Source organism: Syngnathus acus, chromosome 2 (assembly GCF_901709675.1).
Source record: "Syngnathus acus chromosome 2, fSynAcu1.2, whole genome shotgun sequence".
Taxonomy (NCBI): domain Eukaryota; kingdom Metazoa; phylum Chordata; class Actinopteri; order Syngnathiformes; family Syngnathidae; genus Syngnathus; species Syngnathus acus.
The window spans coordinates 25461176-25481744 of record NC_051088.1 but is presented as its reverse complement, the minus strand read 5'-3'; the positions used below and the strand labels follow the sequence as shown (position 1 = coordinate 25481744).

The 20569-nt window shown below is 44.8% G+C and overlaps 1 protein-coding gene across 2 annotated transcripts in view; it reads left to right on the top strand.

The window, feature by feature from the left end:
• Positions 1-20569, top strand: part of LOC119119696 (neural cell adhesion molecule 2-like) — a 98711-nt gene that overhangs the window by 9519 nt on the left and 68623 nt on the right. The gene's annotated exons all lie outside the window — the stretch shown is intronic.

The window sequence follows — 20569 nt, the reverse complement described above, 5'->3', positions numbered from 1 at the left end:
AACTGAATTGAGGTCATACGAGAGGAGAAAATCAGGACAAGTCACTTGGATGGAAATTGGCCGTTTGGGTGGAACCATTGTCAGGTTTGGGGAGAAATTTCCCAAACCCAAATTGAGGTCATAGGAGAGGAGAAAATCAGGACAAGTCACTTGGATGAAAATTGGGCGTTTGTGTGGAACCATTGTCAGGTTTGGGGAGAAATTTCCCAAAGCCAAATTGAGGTCATGTAAGATAGAAATGTGCAGTAGGGATTGCTTGTCTAAAAATCATTCCTGTTGTGTGATTTGAGTGTGAATCCATTCCCGCTCAGCGGCGGCGGCCATTTTGCTCTGACTGCTTGTTTGTCTCTATATGTGCACTGCGACTGGTTCAGGGTGTAGTTGGCCTTTCACCTGATGTCAGCTGGAAGAGGCTCCAGAAGCCCAGAACAGGATGAGCGAGCGGTGTTGGAAACGGGTGGCTCGTGTCCGTAAGCAAGTACCGACTGGGAATGGGATGAACCTGTCAATCAATCCAAAAAAAAGGCTCGCTAGTTGGTGTGGCCAAGGCTTTCAGTGGATTTTGGGAGAACCTTCCGGAGTGTAGCCGGGAAGTGTGACAATGTCTCTTCCTGTGCGCTTGTCTTTGACATCAGCTTTGAAAAATCCATTTTGTTACGTGACGCAAGCTTAATCCCTTCCACTATAGCGTTTGAGTCAATGTGCTTTTTATCTGACGGTGCAGCTCAGGGTGGCTGTTTCAGACTTTTCACTTCAACCAACCTCTTCAGATCTATTAAGAGCGTCTCCTTTTCACATGACTTTTGTTTATTTATTTCTTTCTTTTTACACACCATTTCACCTGCTGCACTTTAACAACGACGACAACAACAACACTTGAAATGCTCCGATGCTCCAAACCTTCGACTCATGATGCTTGAATCAATTTTTGAAGCATTAAATTGAAAATACACTCTGGCGCGCTACCAAAAGGGAATAGCTTCTTTTTTTTTTTTTTTTAGCTGGAGTGGGTTTCTTGGTGGGTAGACATTAAAAAAAAAAAAAAAAACATATTTGCCAGTTTGAGATGTTCGCTTGTGGCAGGCACAGTGTCAGTGTGCCTGGACGGATAATGAGTCATTTTTGTTTGGCGTCGCTCCCGTTAATCTAAGGCTGGTTCTGTTTCCCCGGAAGGCCAACAGAACGGGATTAGAATTGTATTTGTCGTTTGATTCGAAACACAGACGGCGAAAATGTGCCGCCTCTGACATGTAAGCTGCGTAGAATGTCCAACGACTTGGTAATGTGTGAGGGCCCGCTGGCACGACCATGTCTGTTTATAAAATCAGGCAGGCTGTGGAGAACGTTATTAAGCTAGCGCCTTCTCTCTCGGCCTGTAAATGAGCCAGCCCCTCCCTGCCCTGATGCACCCTGGGAAAGCCCCCTTTAATTCGAGCAGGAAACTCACCAAGTGAGCTCTGAGGGGGCAGCGAGATAAACCAAAAGGGAGGAGGGGGGAGGGAAGCTAACCTTGACACTGGCGAGAAAAGAAATCTGGGCACCAGCAGAGTTCTTTGAGTGTATGTCCTCCATTTTAAACTCGTGTCTGTCCTTGTCTGTGCAGAGAAGGAAGGAAATGTCTGATAATATTCTTTTCCTGTGCAGCAACGGTCATGGTTCCTTTGAATCAAAACACAAAGTCCAGAGTTGACTTATCCTCCGCTGTAAATATTTGTTCCAAGCAAGTCAACGTTGGTCCCGTCACGTCGGGGGGTCAGTCCCGTGACCTGCTCGCCGCCTCGGCCCGGTAAAAACAAGCCAACCCAAACAGAAATGGACAGCATGGCTCGATTTCAAATCAGTGCGTCGGCACCAACACGCTCCTTCCGTTGGACTGGTAAAAACATGATGAAATAAATATTTGAGTTCTACCTGTCTCGATGCTTCTTGCTGGGTTTTTTTTTTCTTTTCAATGGAAGGAAAAGTCTTTGCTCGTCAACATCCGTTTGGTGGAAATAAGTGGGTGCTTGTGTGTATACGTATGGAGAAACTGCTTTTAATGTTTGCATACGCACGTACAGAGGTTGCTTTCTTGTCTCGAAATAAGTGTCAGACCAATTATAATTACCGTCCATAGGTATTTGTATCAAAAAGGAAAAGGAATCAATCTTATTCATTCAGAACTAGGTGGGGGGGCCAAAGTCACATTCTGACAGTTTGGTCAAAATATTGCCATATCACGCACGGTATTGCTCCAAAATGTGTCAATTCTTCAAAATATTTGGTTAAATAACCCTAACCCCACACCCATTCCAATGCAATGCGCATATGCACATTAGCTAGCTAACTAGACTTAGACTTAGACAAACTTTATTGTCATTTTGTCAACACTGGGTGTACACAAAACGAAATTTCGTTGCATACGGCTTTCAACAATGTAGTGGTATTGCGGCTGGTTAAAAAGTGACATTCTATATAAAAATATGAAATAAGATAAGTATAAAGTACTAGCCATTGTAGTGAAGATTTTATTTCTTTATGTATCAACTCTCAAGATAGTGTTCTATTACCTTCAATCTGTTTGTTTATTTCTTTATTTTAAACTCTCTCAAAATAGTGTTCTACTAACATTACCTCCAATATGTCAAAGGCAAGTCATATTTAGCATATGCTTCATCTACCAAGAACTATTTTTGCTTGTACTTTCTGTTTTTCCCCATGCTCCCCTGGGAGCTTCTGTTGGAGTCTCATCGCCATTGCACAGATTCGCTTCCAAAAAGGATGGTGTCGTAAATGTAATCTTATTAGTTGAGGGGATATTTTATTTGCGGTGATATTTTCACCACTGAGTGGGTTTCAAAAAAGAATCGAAACGATTCAATGGTAATACACGATGAGCTCGTCGATACGCCATTGGCTTTTTGATTCATAATAGAATTCTTCTTTTACTGAGCATCTGAAATGTGTGCTTTTCACCATTGATGACTCGTTCTGATGCATGTCCAAGAGCGCTCCTCAAAGACAAGAGTAATGAGCAAACATCCCAAACACATGTCGAGTCGCGTTCATTAGTCCCGCCGTTGGGAATGCTTCATAAATCACAACCATCTGGAAACGCCGGCGGAGTTGCCATGCGGCGGGGCGGGCGAGCTGGATGCCAATCCTTCCCGCTCGCCATTTCCACGCCATGCCATGGGATTGCCACGGTGATTGCAGGGACAGGCAAGCTCTCTTCAGACTGCAATGTGTTGATTGGAACACATTGTGGCAATGGCCTTGTCAGGCTTTTTTCCACAAGTTCGGTGTTGATTAAGTTCATAATAACTATAATCCAACTGTCTTTCATATGAAGTCACGGTTTGTTTACCTTCATTTTAGCGTTAGCCTTAGCTAAAGGGCTTGAACATAAAGATTCATTTCTTGCTCGTGTTGATTAAAAAACACGCGGGAAGAGGAACTTGAACAATAATCAGGTGGAGAAAACAAATATTCAAAAATATGAATTAAAAATTCATTATAAAAATTCATTGATTTATAAATTCATTAGAAATGAAATATAAAATAGAAATGTTATTTTCTACTTTTGTATGAAATGCCTCACAAGAGAGTCGCACATTGCAGTTAAAGGAAACATAGAGGATGGCGGCCGAGACTTGTACAATTCCCTAGCACGCCTGCAATTAAGTCACAAGGTGAGCCAGCCAGCCAGCCAGCCAGCCAGCCAGCCAGCCAGCCAGCCAGCCAGCCAGCCAGCCAGCCAGCCAGCCAGCCAGCCAGCCAGCCAGCCATCCACCCATCCAGCTGTCATCCATCGGCATCCATCCATCCACCCAACTCACCCACCCATCCAGCTGTCATCCATCCATCCACCCAACCCAACCCAACCCAACCCATCCATCCATCCATCCATCCATCCATCCATCCATCCATCCATCCATCCATCCATCCATCCATCCATCCATCCATCCATCCATCCATCCATCCATCCATCCATCCATCCAAGCCACCCCCCAGCCAGCCAGCCAACCAGCCAGCCATATCCACCCACCCACCTGTGCCTCGCTCACACAATAACACTTGCCCCGTCAGCCCAAATCAAACGTGATGTGATCTGATTTGAAGTGCCTTCCTGTCACAGATAAAAGCGATTTCTCCCTACGTCTTGTGACCAGATGCAAAAGAGCCTCAGTGCTGATGAGTGAGTCAACCTAAGGTGTTGGCTGACTCGGCTGCTTTTGTAGCGCCGTCAACCACTCGCTAATGTTTAGCCGCTCGGGTGCAGATTTGGGTGGGGTGCCATTGATGAGTCGTCAGCTTTCATGGGGCTGGCTTCCTTTCATACTGCCTGTCTTTAGGGTGCACTCTATCAAGTGTCTAGTCTTTGCATCCCTTCCACGCTTTGTTCTTTTAATTTCCGCCTTTCTTCCTTTCCGCTACCTGCAAATCTACATCGCAGCGGTGTCTCGTCTGTGGTCGAGAGTCCTCCAATCATATTGGTATAATCCCCCGTTTCTTATCCTTGTCCTGTAGACTTTGAATTGGCGCGTCTCTGCGTTTTGCATCACGGAAATCAATGGGAGCGAGCGTGCCTTGTAAAGAAGCGTTTTCTTCTCCATCAGCAACTTTCTCTCACAGGCCCCTTGAGCAATGCGTGACGTCACCAGATTTGAATCCCCAGTCTTGGCGGGTGGCCAAAAGTGGAAGATGAGTCCGGTTTTCTGGCTGCTCTGAGCGACACAAGCGTATTATTTGCCGCCATGTTGTGTATGCGGCGGCGACGTCATTTGGGAGCTGCCCAGCCAAGGTGTGCTGGAGCCAAAAATGTGCAAAAAGCTGCCAAATGTTCCGATTCACCATATTGTATTGTATTTTTCACCATCCAGGCAAATTCATCATTCTCTTTCACACGAGTATTGACAAATTGTTCATGAAAGGCGATTGGTCAAACGACACTCGCCAACTTCTTGTTCTTTGTGTTGTTGTGCCAACCAACGGTGACAAGGAAACAGTCGCCTTGAAGATGCGGAACAATGTTGTCTCGGCTACCGCTGGGCTTGAATTGTAGATACTGAAGGGAAATGGATTCTGTGTTGACTCCCTTATCCAATCGAATTAGGCTGAGCTTCCAACGTTATAAGGAGAGATCAGCTGTCCATCCACATGTTTGGACGCAGTGCTCTACTTACAAGCCAGAGATAAAAGGAACAGATCTGCTGTCTGCACTCTTTCGATTTGCCCTGCTACAATGGGGATGTTAATCGCCAAACGGTGGCAAACTGTACAATCCCAGAGTTCTGTATTGATTTGACACTTATCTGGAACTGATAGATTTATAAAGGAAGGAGGGAGGGAGGGAGGGAGGGAGGGAGGGAGGGAGGGAGGGAGGGAGGGAGGGAGGGAGGGATGGATGGATGGATGGATGGATGGATGGATGGATGGATGTTCTTCATGGAAAATGTTGTGTTGCTTTGAGCTCATTCACTGCCATTCACAGCCACAGACATCAGAGTTCCATTTTTAATTGGGCTGGCAGTGAAGTTTAAAAAAATAAATAAAAATGTAAGTATAGATTGTTCACCCCAAAGCTGCTGTTGTCGATCGTTTATTGAATAAAAACAATGAAATAACATTGTTTTGTAGGTGCTCTTTACTGCCCCCTATAGTCTGGGAGAACATCCACAATATAAACTGGACTTGCGTGAAAGGCTGCAAAATGCGTCTCGTTTCTGCATACAACGTAAATGAAGCATAAACCAAGCTTGAGTCAGTCCCCACATTGTTCTCGTCCACCTCGAGCTCGCTGTCCCTAAGGTCATGTGAGCAGGCACTACTCCTCTGGCCATCTTGAAAACTCCTCTGTTTTTTCTTTCTGTCTTTCTACTCAGCATGAGACTACAGCATGCTGTAGCATTTGGTTGTTTACTATTTTTATAACGTACAGTCCAACACAATTGTATTTATGTGACGCAAACACACAGCTGTAGCAGTAACAAAGCGCTTCATCCTATTAATATGACGTTTTAACCGTCTGTTTTTGTTATGGCAGATTTGTACTTGAGTTTAGCTGCGTGATTCAAACAAGTTGCTTTTCTGTGCTAAAAAAAAAAAAAGAAGCATCACAAAAAGCCAAACAATCCTTTCACGTGTGATCCATGTTGTCATTTATGCTCCAGGAAAGTTCCGAAAATGCGAGATTAGCCAGCCGCCTGGCGCTTATCAAACACCTTCAACACGAGCACCATCCTTTGCGTCAACTTTGATTTTCTTTGAACCGACGTCCTTTTCCTCCCTTTTTCAGCAGCAAACAGTTCTTTTCATCCACGCTTATTTTTACAAAATGCCACGAGAGCCATTTGCGTTGTCGCTGCCTCGCAGCGGCATCAGTCAAATATTCCGAGATGGATTTCAAGGAAAGCGTCAAAGCTGGCTAATCGGCTCAGCCTGCTTGGATTTGCCTGACTTTGCCTGCCTACCCCCGCTTCTCTGTAATCATCCAAATCTGACAAGATGATTAATCATGCTCAAACAAGGAAGAGATGAGCATTTTTTCCCCCCTTCTTCTTCTTCATTCTTTCATCTCTATGTTGTATGTAATCCATGAGAAGGTACACATCTGAAAGACAAATTGTCGCTTCATGCCATTCGCGTTAGCGCTAGCCACAAGACGACGCATGCCCGAACATTTAATGGGCGACTCTTATTTCCAAGCTTGAAATCAATTCTGTCCCGCAGCACTTTGAAGCACTCGTGCTGTTCAATGCCACTCCACTTTAAATGCACACCAGCACGGCTTCATCATTTTTCCTTGACAACGATAAGTGTGTCTCATTGGCTGATCATTTATTCAACAAAGTAAACCATAAGCTGTGCAGATAAACACGGAAATGCTTCACAGACGTTGGTGGTGACACAAAAACAAACAGCAGACTTCACGCTGGATCAAAGTGACTCGTTTGGGGTCTTAACTACAAATGGTTTTTTCCTTAGCGCTGATTCTCACTTGTCATTGAAAGGTTTGTTTACTTTTATTTTGGGAAACACATTTTGCTGATATCTTGTGGACCAAACCAGCAATTTAATCGTAATTCTTTGGAACAATATCCTTTTATCACTGAAGGACTAGAAATTAAAACATGCTGTTGGGTTGTTGTTTTTTTAAACCACTTTGATTAATTGACAAAATGAGCAACCAATTTGTGGATTGAGGTGTTCAAAAAATATTGCTGATTTAATCGCTGCCCCAGACTTGCAACTTCACACTCTTGCTCAAGATTGCTAACATGGGCGAGTTATCACACACCATTACACGATGTCGCATCTTAGGAAGCAAACCTAATTGAGCAGATACGATCGGAAGATCTTCCCAGCTCCCGAGAGACATCTAACTGCATTCTATGTTGAATGGAAAGAAATTGGAAAATATATTTTTACTCGAACCATAAACCGGCAATACTTTGGAAAAATTAACAATAGTTAAGCAATAACAGTAGAAGAAAACAAAGCAGATAGAAGTTGAAATATTATTGACAGTGTCTAATTTTAGCCTCTTTATTATCACCCAATTTTTGGTGTCATTAGCGCAGATCTCACAGAGATGCTTGTAGAAAAGTATGAAAAGGATGCTTGGCGTGTCTACATGTTGAAAGTTAAATCACGAGCGAGCGAGCGCAAGTGAACTGGAGCCGGATACGATCAATAGAATTCTTTATGAAGTGCTATTTGCGCACTTTTCCTGCATCTTGTCACACCGCGGCCTGATTGAAAGTGAGCGTTTGGCAGAAGCCCTGACAGGCCTTCAATGTTTAAAAAATCCACATCCTCAGTGCACAGGTAGGCATACACAAACTGGCAATTGTAGCTTTATCGCTCGTTTCATTATCCGGCAAAGAGAGAGAATTGTTGTCCTCCCACTGTGGCCGCTATCTGCTATCCATCAGGACAAAGCCTTGCGCCAAAATAAATCATGGCAACAAGGTTCACGTGACCTTGTTGCCCTCATAATATGATATGTGGGATGTTATTACCCCTGAAGACCTGGCGTTTGTTTGAAAAGCCGGGTGGCTGGAGAGGAAGTGAAGCGTGTGCCGGACAAGGTCAAGGTGAAGCCGACGGGGGCCAAGCCTCGCACAAATAATACAAATATATATATCTATATATATATAGATATATATACATATAATATATATATATCATATATATATATATATAATATATATGATATACATATATAATATATAGTATATATATAATATACATATATTTATATATATATATATATATATATATATATATATATATATATATATATATATATAATATTCATAATAATATAGACATACTATATATATATGTTTGTTTTTTATACATATATTTATTAATGGTTACTTTCAACGAACATCTGTGTGATGAAAGTGAAAGTCAAAGATGATATTTTTTGGAGGGTTGTTGGCAGTCCTGTATCCCATCAGAATAGTTCTGGCCCTGTCCTGAGCAGCAGGATCCCATCTCAATGTTCCAAGCCAAAACAAGCGCAATCTGTTCCACGATGACCTTGATGGGAGCAGAAAGTGAAGCACGATGTGATTCATGCTGCTTTCTTTCTGCTGTGACTAAATGATTTCATTCTTGTCATTGTCCTCGCTATGTCCATACTTCTTTGGCTGCATGTTCTGTGCTATCAGCTGCCGGGTATTTCCATTACCAGTTTATTGCAATCCTCTCCTCGGAGTTTCAACACTTGTTGCTCATCACCAGTTTTTCTGTCAGGTGCCGCAGCGTTCTTTTTTCTCAGATTTTCTTTTTTACGCAAAAGTCAGCAAGTGTGATTTCACTTGCCATTTTGCTGGTTTGGTGTCTTCCTTGCCACCTCTTTGAGGTATTTTTTTATCCTCAGCAGTATTTATTCACGTTGACCTTTTTTTTTTCATAGTTTTACATTGTTAGATTGCTTTATTTGTGTCTGCTTTAAGGTCTGTAACTCAGTATGTTCAAGCCTGTATTTATAGTATAAAAAAGAGAAGAAGAAAAAAAGAGCAATGGACCACATGTGGCCCCCGTGCCGTAGTTTGAACACACACCGGAGTATATCAAAAACCTGAAACAAGTTGAAATGAAAGCAACAAAGCTCACTATTGAGCACGAAAGGATATCGCCGCTTGAACAAATGAAAGAACTACCAATGGAAATGTTCCAATTAGCTAGAAAGAAAGAAACATTAAATGCAACTATGTCATTCGTAATTACGAAACCTTTTGAATAGGTATCATACGACGACTATGGTTCCAATTTAGAATTTGCATTTATTTCAATGCAGCCATTCTCAATACCTGGGGAATAAACCATGAGCTTGTCCATTGTGTGCATTGAAAGGAGAGCGGGAAGTCGCCGAGGAGGCCGACAGTATTTTTGTCACTGACAGATGGCCTCGACGGTCATCTCGTTGTGTGCGTAAAATGAACGAAACAAAACGTAAAACAGACAGCTGCTCAACGTTTGGAATGAAAAGCCGTCCGTCGAAATGGAATTTCCAACAACAAGCGCTAGCTACTGCGGGCGACCCATTCTGATACGTATACGTACTGATTTTGCAGTCAGGCAGAACCTGCTGTCTATGCACTGTAGATAACACGAGGAGGGGTAGAACGTTCCCCGTGAACTCCCAGTGAACCTTGCGCTTCCCTCCTGAGGTAGCATAAGCGCACATTGCGCACGCACATTGCACGCCTGCTCCCGTTGGACCGGCGCAGGCGCTGATAGGCTCCCGTGGTTGACTGTCACTTAGTGTGATGAGCGCTGACAGCGTGGCCCTGCGGCGCCGCTCATGGCGAAGGTCACGCTGGGACAGGTGTCAGCCATTGGCGGTCATGAGCGGCGCCTGACGCAACCCGAGCATCTGCCCACGCGCGGCGGCGGGTACGTCCCGCGTCATGTCATTAGCGCTTTCATCGGATGCCAAGACTCCGGCCGGCGTGCTTTTCTTTGCCCAGCGATTCAATTACGGGCTGTGCTCGACGCTCCCGGCGGCAAACCTCATCGACGGTGGCGGATGATGGCCAGACAGATTTGATCTTGTGTGAGTGAAAACATGGCAGACAAATGTACTCATTGACACACGGACTCGTTTCAAGCACTCCGTCGCTTAAGTAACTTTTCTCCTTTCCTCTCTCTGCAAAGGCAGGCCTTGTCTTTTCTTTTACAATGTGAGACTTTAAGACTGTTTTTTGTTGTTGTTTGGAATGAATCAAATGAAAAGAATGACGTACTTTGCGTGCCGCAATTGCAACATTTGAATGAATTTTGTTCCTCACTTTTTCTACATTCTGATACAAAAAATGGAGTCAGCAAGCATATGGCACCAGATGACCTTTTGACCCCATTTTGCTTACGTGATGAGTGGGCGGGCGCCTCCTCCCTCGTCAGGGTCACTTAACTACTGCTTAGTGTTAATGAAGACGAATCATCTAGCGGAATCAATGGATGATGGAGTCCCTGTACTCCGATGCCAAGTTGCTCAGGGTAGAGACAAGCGACAACGCGTCTGTGTCACATTTCCGCTCCACGCGTGGAGAAGACGGCGGCGGCGGCGGAGAGCTTCAATGAGCACAGCTTCTGTGAAGCGGTGCACTTTCTCAAAGTTGCACTCTGCTGTTACGCTTCGACGGCGCTTCCCGCTTGCGCGCCCCCCCCTGGAATTCCCGTCCTCTCCGAGTCTTCAGGACGCGGGAAGTTCTTTTTGGCAGCGGGTTGGCGGCGGCTGCTAGCCGCGAGGAAGAAAGCACCAGTGGCAGATCAAACGGATCTGCCGCTGCCAAGGCGGTGAGGAAGACGTTCGGGCTTCACCTCGTTGCCTTTGTGAGCGTGCGCTCGCTCGCTCGCTCGCGTTAATCTGTCAGTGGATGTGTGTCACTGTGAGGATCGGGCTTTTGAAATAACCAGAAATGAAAAGTTGTCTGGTTATGCAACGAGGAGCTCGTGTCAGGCTGCCGAGTACTTGAAATTCTTGAAAAGTCTATATTTTGTCGAAAAAGCGTCAAAGAGCTTGAAATTGTACATACAATCATATAATATAATATAATATAATATAATATAATATAATAATAAAGCAAATCAATTCAGAAACTTGAGCTAACACGGTAGGAACTCCTGTACCGCTTGTTAATGTCATACCCTAGCGATATTCCAAAATAATTTCCTATCAAGTAGATTTCCAGTTGGATTTTTGCCTGAATTGGAATGTCATACAACGGCTGTCAAGCTGTCGGTGACCAAAACGAATGTTCTTTCCAATTCCATCTGGCCCAGCAAAGTGAAAGATTGATTTCATTCTCTGCCTTTTTCTTTGTCATGTGTTTGAGGAGAGGCAAAAAGATGTGATTTGGTTTGTTGTTCATTTTGTAACGCTATATTCTCCTGCAGACTGGCGAATTCAAAAGCTCATTCCATGTCTCGGGTCCTCGTGTGACCTCAGACGTTGTGCGAGACGAGAGCTGTCATTTTTGATCACGACTACCATTGTCAGGCTGTGTTACTTTGAACTTGTTACCTTGCCATGAGCAAAATGTCTGCAGTTGATATGCAGATATCGGAAGAGCCAGGACTCTAAATGTGCTGCTCTATTTGAGCCTCAATGAAACGCAAGCAGATGACAGATGATTTTTTCACACATCTTATCAAATTTTGGCTTTGTATTAATACTTATTCCTCTCTTTCGTCGATTGTTTGCGATTGAAAACGCCTGTGTGACCTCAGCGTTGAGTTCCCGACCGACCGACCGACCGACCGACCGACCGACCGACCGACCGGGCATTTTCCCCTCTCCACTAAAAAACGATGCATTTCTTAAGAGCATACTTGCCATGAGTGTATCTCCAGGCACAATTGCAATTTCTTCTCTGTCAGAGTTTTTACCGAGTTCTCTCCAAGTTCAAATCCTCTGAGAGTAAAAAAAAAAAAGGCAGACCTCAAGGGAAGCAAAACTTCCGGCAAAGTGACTGATTGCAGGTGACGACCGTACGTCACCATTGTTCTCAGTCAAAACAGGCAAGATATTTCCAGCTCAATTAAATCTGAAGGGAAAAAAAGACATTGCTAGACTCTTGCTTGTATGATCTGTTGTTGCTTTGTACAATTTAGTTTTTTTTTTCTCCAAATCGTTCAATGCGGTCGTATCTGCCGTTGGAGGGAGTCAACTCGACACCGTGAATGTTTTTGAAGTCGGAACTTAGATGATTGTGCTCTTTTCCTTCCCGTCCTCGTTTCTAAAACTACAATTTCAAGTTAGAGTACATCTTTGAAGGCCAACTGGAAGCAAGTCAACTTCACTCAACTGAGACTCCTGTGAAGAAGAAAAAGAGGTGTGCTCTTGAGGACATTTCTCCCACACATGCTGCAGGAGTGCAGATTCCCGTATCCAAGCGACTCAGCCAGCCTGCCATTGGTTGGAATCCCATCTGCTTCAAACAACGCTTTCGTGAAATGCATCGCCGCTCGGTCAATGCAGAATTGTCCGCGGCAACGCCTCGGGGGAAGCGGCCCACCTCAGATCTTGTCGATGCGGAATCGTTAGCGCAGCGGGCTCACTTTGATCATCGTCGCCTCACCTCCTCCCATCCAGGAAAACCAGTTCGGGTGAGGTTGTTGAGAGGAGCGGGGGCAGCGTTTAAAAATGGCCACCATCCAAATGTCAGGGGGTGGGTGCAAGAGACTCTGTGGCGCCATCCTAAGGTTGAACACGGTACCGCATGTACATTCCAGTCTGATTTGATTAGCGGGAATGTTCCAGAATTGTCGATGCCCAGTCTGTACACGCCCCCGTAGCGTCTCGGAGTTGGAACAGTAGCGTTTCAAAATCGGTAGTAAATCGTAGAATCGGTCCCACTGTTACATCACACACAGTCGAGCAGATTTTAGAATGGCTCACTCGCGCACATTTTTGGAAATGGGATGCTAAAAAAAAAATGGACTGTTGTGTAACTTCACTTTTGGTGAGTAGGCGGCCACTCGACAGTCCCGACTATTTTGACGCAAGTAATTAAAAAAGCATGCGGTCGAGGGAGAAAGCAGTCTTCAAACCTGATACAATGGAGCTGTTTGGAGAAAAGCAAAATACTGTTGAGGGCCAAGCTAAAACGCTAACCTCAGTTGTCTTTCATATTAAACTTTGTGTGTATATGAATGCTGTTATAATTAGGAAATACAAATGAAAAGCAAAATTAACACATCTGTCTGTGCCGCTTAGCAGCAACATTAAAATATGGCCAAAAATGATCTTAGCAAGAAAATAATTTTCCTCTAAGTAAAAAATAAATAAATAAATATCTATCTCATTATAGGCTTCTGAATGTTTGAATTGTCAAGATGATTGGTAAACGCTGCTAACTCATCCGCAACGGAATGGGCGTTTGGCGTGGCGTTTCCTGGTCAGATTTGTCCCTTAAGCGCATCTTACAATGGGATGCAGCCCAAACCTTCCTTCTCATGCACTTGGCGGGCTTGCTCTGTAATGTACTGAGCGTCCTCATTTGCATACAAAGATGTCTCCCCTGCATAGCAGATGTAATGAAATTAGTATGAAGAGTAGAGGACCTTGGAGGAAGCTTATTGCACCGCTGAAACAAATGCCTTCTGTCAATGAGATGCGTGATGCTATTCTGCCCGCGCTTCTCTACCGGTGTCATTTTTTATTTTTTTTTACTCCCACTCTTTCCCCCAGATGCTCATTTTCCCATAAAAAAAAAAAAAGATTTGCTGTCGACGCTCCCTCAGCATCTTCGCGGCGTCCTCGTCTGTCTTTGGCTAAATCCACGGCTTTCTCGTTGTCCTTCTTGACATTAGCTGCAGCACATTTATCACAGGATCTATAAAAAAAACAAATAAGAATAATAATCTTGCCAAGGCACCAATTTGACTTGTGGCTTGTTCTAAGTCTCCTCTTGTGTCAAGTGAGTCTTAATCGGCAAGTGTGTTTGCATTTGTACTTGCTTCAGTTTCATCTTAATCACGCTAGCCTCCTTTAGCGTCGGTCTTCTCCCTTACAGTCGGTGTGAGTCATATGCTAAAAGAGTCGAGAGGGAATTGGGGTGGAAGGAAGGAAGGAAGGCAGGCACATTCTCCTTCATCACATTTCTTTCCTCTGCCAAGTCTCCTGTCTTTTACCCGCAGCTTTGTTCGCATTAGCGAGTGTTTTGTCTGCCGCCGCAATCAATAGCAACTCACAGCACCTAAATCGGCAAATTGCAGCTTGGGAGGGGCTCGAAAGGAAAGCAAGCGCTTTTGCTTCCATTAATACGTCCACATTGACGCCGTCAATTGTTTAAGCGCTCGCTAAAATGCCCGGGTGGTTTTGAATGTAAGCAAATACGACAGATGGGAGAAGGAGAATGTTTTTTTTTTATTGCCGTAAGCAAATGAGCGTTGGGTACTCTGCTGAATGACCTCCAAATTGACATCTTGATTTGGGAAGTCATTAGCGGTAGCCGCAGCTATGTTCGGGTAACATTCTGTGGCAGTAAAACGGTCATTATTTCACCACTAACTGTCTCGTTTGCGGAAATGGACCAAGCCCGAGTCTACTTGGTGACAACAACGAAAAATTCGAAAGGAATTTGCCAGCTGCTAACAAACAAATAGCAATCCAAATATACATCATTCATCTCAGCTACAGTATGTACAGCTTCCAGTGTTTTTCTCTGTCTATGAGCTGAGTTGATTGGGTTGTTGTTGTTGTTGTTGTTTTTTTTAATTGTTTTGGTGTTTTTCGCAGCTGTCAGTCTGGCGGTCAGTGAGCATGCACCGACCGATGTGTGAACAAGCGCAAAATGACGGAGGGCAAGTTTGAAGTCACACTTTTGAGGGTGTCTTAAGAGTAGGCAATCAAGACAGATGTCAGACCTCTGGAGTGCTCAAGCTGCCACAAAGTATGAGCGACTTACGAAGATCCGAGCCAAATCATCTCACAGCGCCATCCGGCGGAATGAAGTGTATTCTTGCGTCGTTGTTCCCAGTTCTCCAGCAATGTGGTTTTAACTTTCATTGAAATACAACAGACCTTCAGAGATGACACCTCCGCTGGTATCATGTCACCTTCGAGCATAACTGGCAGGCCAAAAGTGAATGGAATGAAATTGAGTTTATAACTGGAAGGGATCTGAAGTTTGTAGCTTGCGCAAGTCAAAAAGAGACGTTAGGACTATACAATAGGATTCTATCGATCTTATCCTTTGTTTTGCATAAAGTGCATTACTGTCACGTCTCGTCCCCAGCCCTTTTGCGATGTGTCTGTTGTCTCGGTATCTGCCTGTGTGCTCGCCCTTCCCCTCCCCTCGTTTTTCACGTTTAGCCAACCAAGTTCTAAAACAAGCAAGTCAAGTCATGTTCATAAGACCAGCTATGTTCCAATGGTTCATCTTGCATTTGTACTGTCACGATCACTTGTTTGTACTGTCATTTTTGTTTTTGTGTCATTTCTACTGCCAGAATCCACATTTTGTGAAATAAAAAAGACAGATGGCTTGATGATGAAAACACTTGTTCTGTGTATCCCCACAGTTTTGCTTTAGATGGTTTTATTATGAGGGCCCCCCCCCCTACAAAAAGCAAAACAAATCCAAATTGAAAATAATCCTTTTCGACAGTCTTTGCAAATGAGCTTTACAGGTGGCCATCACGATTGTGCTCGTCAACAATATGTAACTTCATATCTCGGCCTGGGACTCGAACTTTATTATTCAAAGCGCATTGGCAGAGGCTATACCTCAAAGCCTATCTTGCAAATAATGCGGGCCACTTTTAAAAGAAAATCTCAAATGAGGAGCAATCGTCCATTCAAGGAGACGGACGGGGTGGAAGTGATGTTTTCCTCGCTGCGCATCTGCCGTGAGTCCTCTTTTATGCGTTGCCTGCAAGGACATCACGAGTATATTGCCAATCATTACACAGCCGCATCTACTTTATTTTACAAGTTGGTTAATTAGCACTCGCTCCGGCTAGCACGGCTTTCCGGCTTTCCCCCCGGAGCCCTCTCCCTGCACTAACATTCCTGCCCACCATCGATCCTAACTGGGGGAAAAAGTCAACTTTCCGAGGGCTTTTAGTTTGTTTTGTTTCGACACCTTGATGATTCCCAGTTGGGTGGAATGCGCTCGCAAATATGCTAATTTGTTCTTGACTAAAAAAAAATAAAATCGTTAAGCAGTTGCACAATACCCGAGAGGAAAGGGAGCTATGGGAAAGGGAGGGAGGGATTGCTTGTACACAAAGCTCTCTTTTTTTTTTTGCACTCTGGATGCTGAGGGAGGGAGTTCATACTGCAGTTTCTAATTAAAGCGGACCTTATATTAACTTTGTAAGAAAAATAATGACCCTTTTCCCTCCCCTCTTTTTCTTTCATGCTTCAATCTCTGGGCGGACTCAGGTAAGCAAGCCATGCAGCCAACGGGTTTGCTCATATTTCCACGTCATTATGCTCCCACTGTGTGTCGTAGAGCATGACGGGGCAGCTCTTGTGTATTCCACGAGGAACAAGTATGACAGACACGTCTACTTATGAGGATGCATATTTAAATTGCACGCAAACAGCAATTCATCAGTGCCAGCTGCCGTGCTCACCGTGACTGAAAGCGAGGGAGGGAGGGAGGCTGTTTGATTGAAGTGCATGACATTTCCAGAGTGTGCATGACTTCTCGCAGCGTATTCAATTTGAGCACGTTCTCGTTGAAAGAAAGAAAGAAGAAAGAAAGAAGAAAGAAAGAAAGAAAGAAAAACGCATCAACAAGCTTTTGTAGAAATGTCAGCGTAAGGCGCAAAAGAGATTTAATCACCGAGCGAGCGGTCAGTCCGGACTGAACGCATATAAAGGCCAATTCATACTCTCTGCATTATGCGCCATCTGCCTCACTTCATATTACTTTAAATTCACCACCGACGGACGCCTTTGAGGACTGCTTATCTATCTGTCAGCGTTCCAGCCTGAGATGAACACAAAAGCTTTATTTCGTTTCAATTTTGCAGCATCTGCCGTTGAATCATAAATGCAAAGTTCCCCCCCCAGCTGAGTCCGTGAACCTCGGAAGCTGGAGCTACAATGTCTGGAAAATGAATTCAGCCCTAATTTTCACATCACCTCTGCTACGGCAGCAGAGGAAGTCACTCGTCATTTTCACTTTTCCCCCAGGTGTCGTATTGATTGAGCCCTCAGCTGGAGTGCCGGGTTTTTTTTTCCCCCCTCAACGTAGATACGCCAAGGTTGAATTGAAACTGAAGCCTGAAACATTCTGTCATCTTGTCTGCCTTGCTATTTACGAACACAATTTGGGACTCAATGTTGTCAGTGTGTTAAGGGGATAATGATGAGTAGAATTTGGTATAATTGGCCAATATTTTGGCTCTGCGACATTTTCCTCTCAAAAAGGTGTAGAGTAGCCAATATTTTCAGTCAGGAAAATATTGTGGCTCAATGCCAAGCTCACAGTTTGAGGTGAACGAGGAGGTCTGTTGGTGCGTCTTTCGGCTTTGGCACATGTCTGTCAGCTTCCGCGGATTGCTTGGCGTGGGTTGTTTCAATCGCTCGTTTGTTATATTGATGGCGCACTGAAGGCCTCCATTGATTTGCCATGGACGCGCCGGCGAGCAGTAGATAAGCCGTCAGACACCATGAGATAAGTAGCTGCCGTTTCCCCTGACAGCCACAAATGTCACCAAGGACGCCGCAAAGTCACAAGTCCACCCCCCCACCACCACCAAAGTCAGAGTGAGAGTATTGAACAGCTTTCCCATTTGCACACCCGGCAAAACAAAAGCGCTCATCCAACAGTCTAACCTCAGAAGCTTCTGGATTGAATTAGCTCTTGATGCGGACACATTCGAAGTGATTGTCCTGACAGTCAGCCAGAGTTTCACAAGATGGCGTCATTAGCTAGCTGGGTTTACATGTCCACTTTTTTCCTTTCTTTGGCATTCATCGAGTATTTTCCATCAAATCGTTGTTTTAGGGAGTTCACAGCCTGTTAAATGAGGGCTTGCCATTTCTAGCGGGTAAGCTAGCCGGGCTGTTAGCTGTTAGCCTTAAAGTTACAAGGTTAACCAATGGATCTTTGAAGCTTTTGGTTTGGTCTCAGTTCATCATTCTTAACAATCCATAGCGCCATATTCCAACAGCGATTCATTTTGCATGCCTCTGTTTCCTCTCGGGCTTTCGGGTTGAGCGAGCTTTTTTGTCATCGGTAACCTGGTGTCACACTCTCCCTTGGCTTCGAGGTGTCCGACGGTGCCACTCGGCAATCTTGAGCCGAACCCCTATGAGAATGTAGCACGTTGTCGCGTCAAAGTGTAAAGTGACTCTGTAACTAAACCACCCGGTGGTCATCACGTGCATTTCATATCAAGAGAGGAACATGCAGGCGCAGGCGCACACGCCTTCATTGCACAGCATGGGACGTGTGATGCATGCAGCCACATTGGTAAACAAAACGGTTGATTCAGATAAGAGCTTTATTCTGCTTCCCACGCCAGCAGTCCTCACGCTCCTTGAATAACAATTGATCGTAAACCTGCACTCAGGCAGGTCGCACAAATTAGATGATAGGATGCATTTTGTGCATTTAGCGCTCGCTCCACCGCCTGGAGGCTGCCGCCCACCAGCTTCTCTGAGGCCCTGAAAAAGAAAGAAGGAAAGAAAGAAGGAAAGAAAGAAAGAAAGAAAGAAAGACATTTTTTGCTTGGTGATTGGTAACCACTGACATCCTTGCTGAGTTTACATCGCCAATTAGCATGACTGTTTGGTCAAGCTATCCGTGTATCATTCTAATTACCACAAGAGGTCAGCGTGTGCCATAACCGTATATTCAGAGCAGATGGGGGAGGGAGGGGGTGTTCTTCTGGATCCGGCCGATAGCTGAGAGATGTGCTTTGGATTCTGCTTCCTGTCAAATTAATCTTAGCCTTGGGTGACCTAATTAGGCCAGTAATAAATCAACCCCCCCCCCATCAACACCACCACCTTCTCACAGCCATTAGACTCCTGTTGATCTGAGATATGTTAGTGAGCCTCAAGTCCTCTGTCATCACCTCCTAGGATCAAGGTTGAGGACTGCCAACTCAGTTAGCTTCCTCCTTAACTTTGAGTAACAAAATAATGATGGCATCCTCAAAAGTAGGAGCTCCATTTTTGCTATCTTCTTCTAGCCAAGGTAGCCTGGCGATAGTCCATGTGCAGCAGGCTGGCGGCGCAGACTCAAGGCAGAAAGACAGCATGAGCAAAGACCCCCCTGGGAGACATCCAGCTGCTTGTCTTAGAAAGGAAAAAATGCTGACAGGCCTTAGAGGGCCGTACTTGATGGACACCGCAACTTTCTCACCTTCACTTTCCACTCGTAGCACAGCATTATCTGTCACGCGGCTAATGAAACGTGAAGTTTGAAGTCATTGTCGAGTAGGACGCACATGCTGATGTCAGCGTGACATTCAGCCTTTCGCGGCCGGGCTCCGCCGCATTAGAATTTGAGTTCTTTGTCTAATGGCATTGCAATGAGATCCTCCGAAGCTTTGTGCACAAATAAAGGTTTGAATAATTCATCCGGTAGGTTGGAGGCGGACGGAGTCTTGGTAGAAAGCATATGTGCTAATGTGTTTTGTAAGTGAAATCTCGCTGACTCCCATTACACGCCATCCAATTTTTGTGAGACGCAGGAGTTCACAAACAGGAAATGAGGCGCCGTGCTCCCACCATGCTCGTGTCAACACGCTGGAAGGATAGTTTGCTAGGATCAACAGTAACAACAAAACAATAGTGTAAACATCTCGCTGACACGGCTAAGCTCCGCCCCCACGGATTTGAGCGCTACCTCCCGGCTACCAGGAGGCGTGAGTCCTTCAACACAGCGCGTGCGTTTGGATTCCAAAGCCCCCAGCTCGGCCCCCAGCTCGGCCCCCAGCTCGGCCCCCAGCTCGGCCCCCAGCTCGGCGAGCTGTGTTCATACGTACATGCCAAGGCAGGTGCGCACGTTTGTGCAATTTTTGCATCGGAAAACAGCTTTGCTTGCAAAAGATCAGAAGCCAGTTGAGTGTGTTTACTTTGAATTACGTCCTTCCTCGCTTGCCGCATATGGGAGTGTTTGTTAATGATACACAGGACGTGTGCTGTGGATCTTTTGTACATCGTCACACCTTCTTTTATTGACTTTGAGCAAATAAATGCAGCTGTCATCGGCTGGTGCTTAGCGTCTGCCGTTATAAGTGATTCGCTGCGGATCTCTTGTCTTGTGTACTTGTTCTCGTCTCATTGTAATGCAAGTCATTTTGAAAAGTGCCACTTGTATCCAAAGCCAATCAAAAAGCAAAGGGAGCTGGCAAAGTGCCTCTTCCGATAGTTTGACAAAGAGAGCAGGATGTTTGCTGAACATAAAGCGGACGGACAGGTGTTATGATTTGAATTTGCCTAATGGCCGTCACATCCACTCACCGTGTCTTTTGAGAAAGTCAACAGGAAAGGGGAAAATTTCAGGTTTCGTTGACGTACGTTGGAGCGATTATCGGCCAGGACCATTATCGGGGATGATATTTGACGTTTTGGCCTTTTTATCCAACACAAAACTCA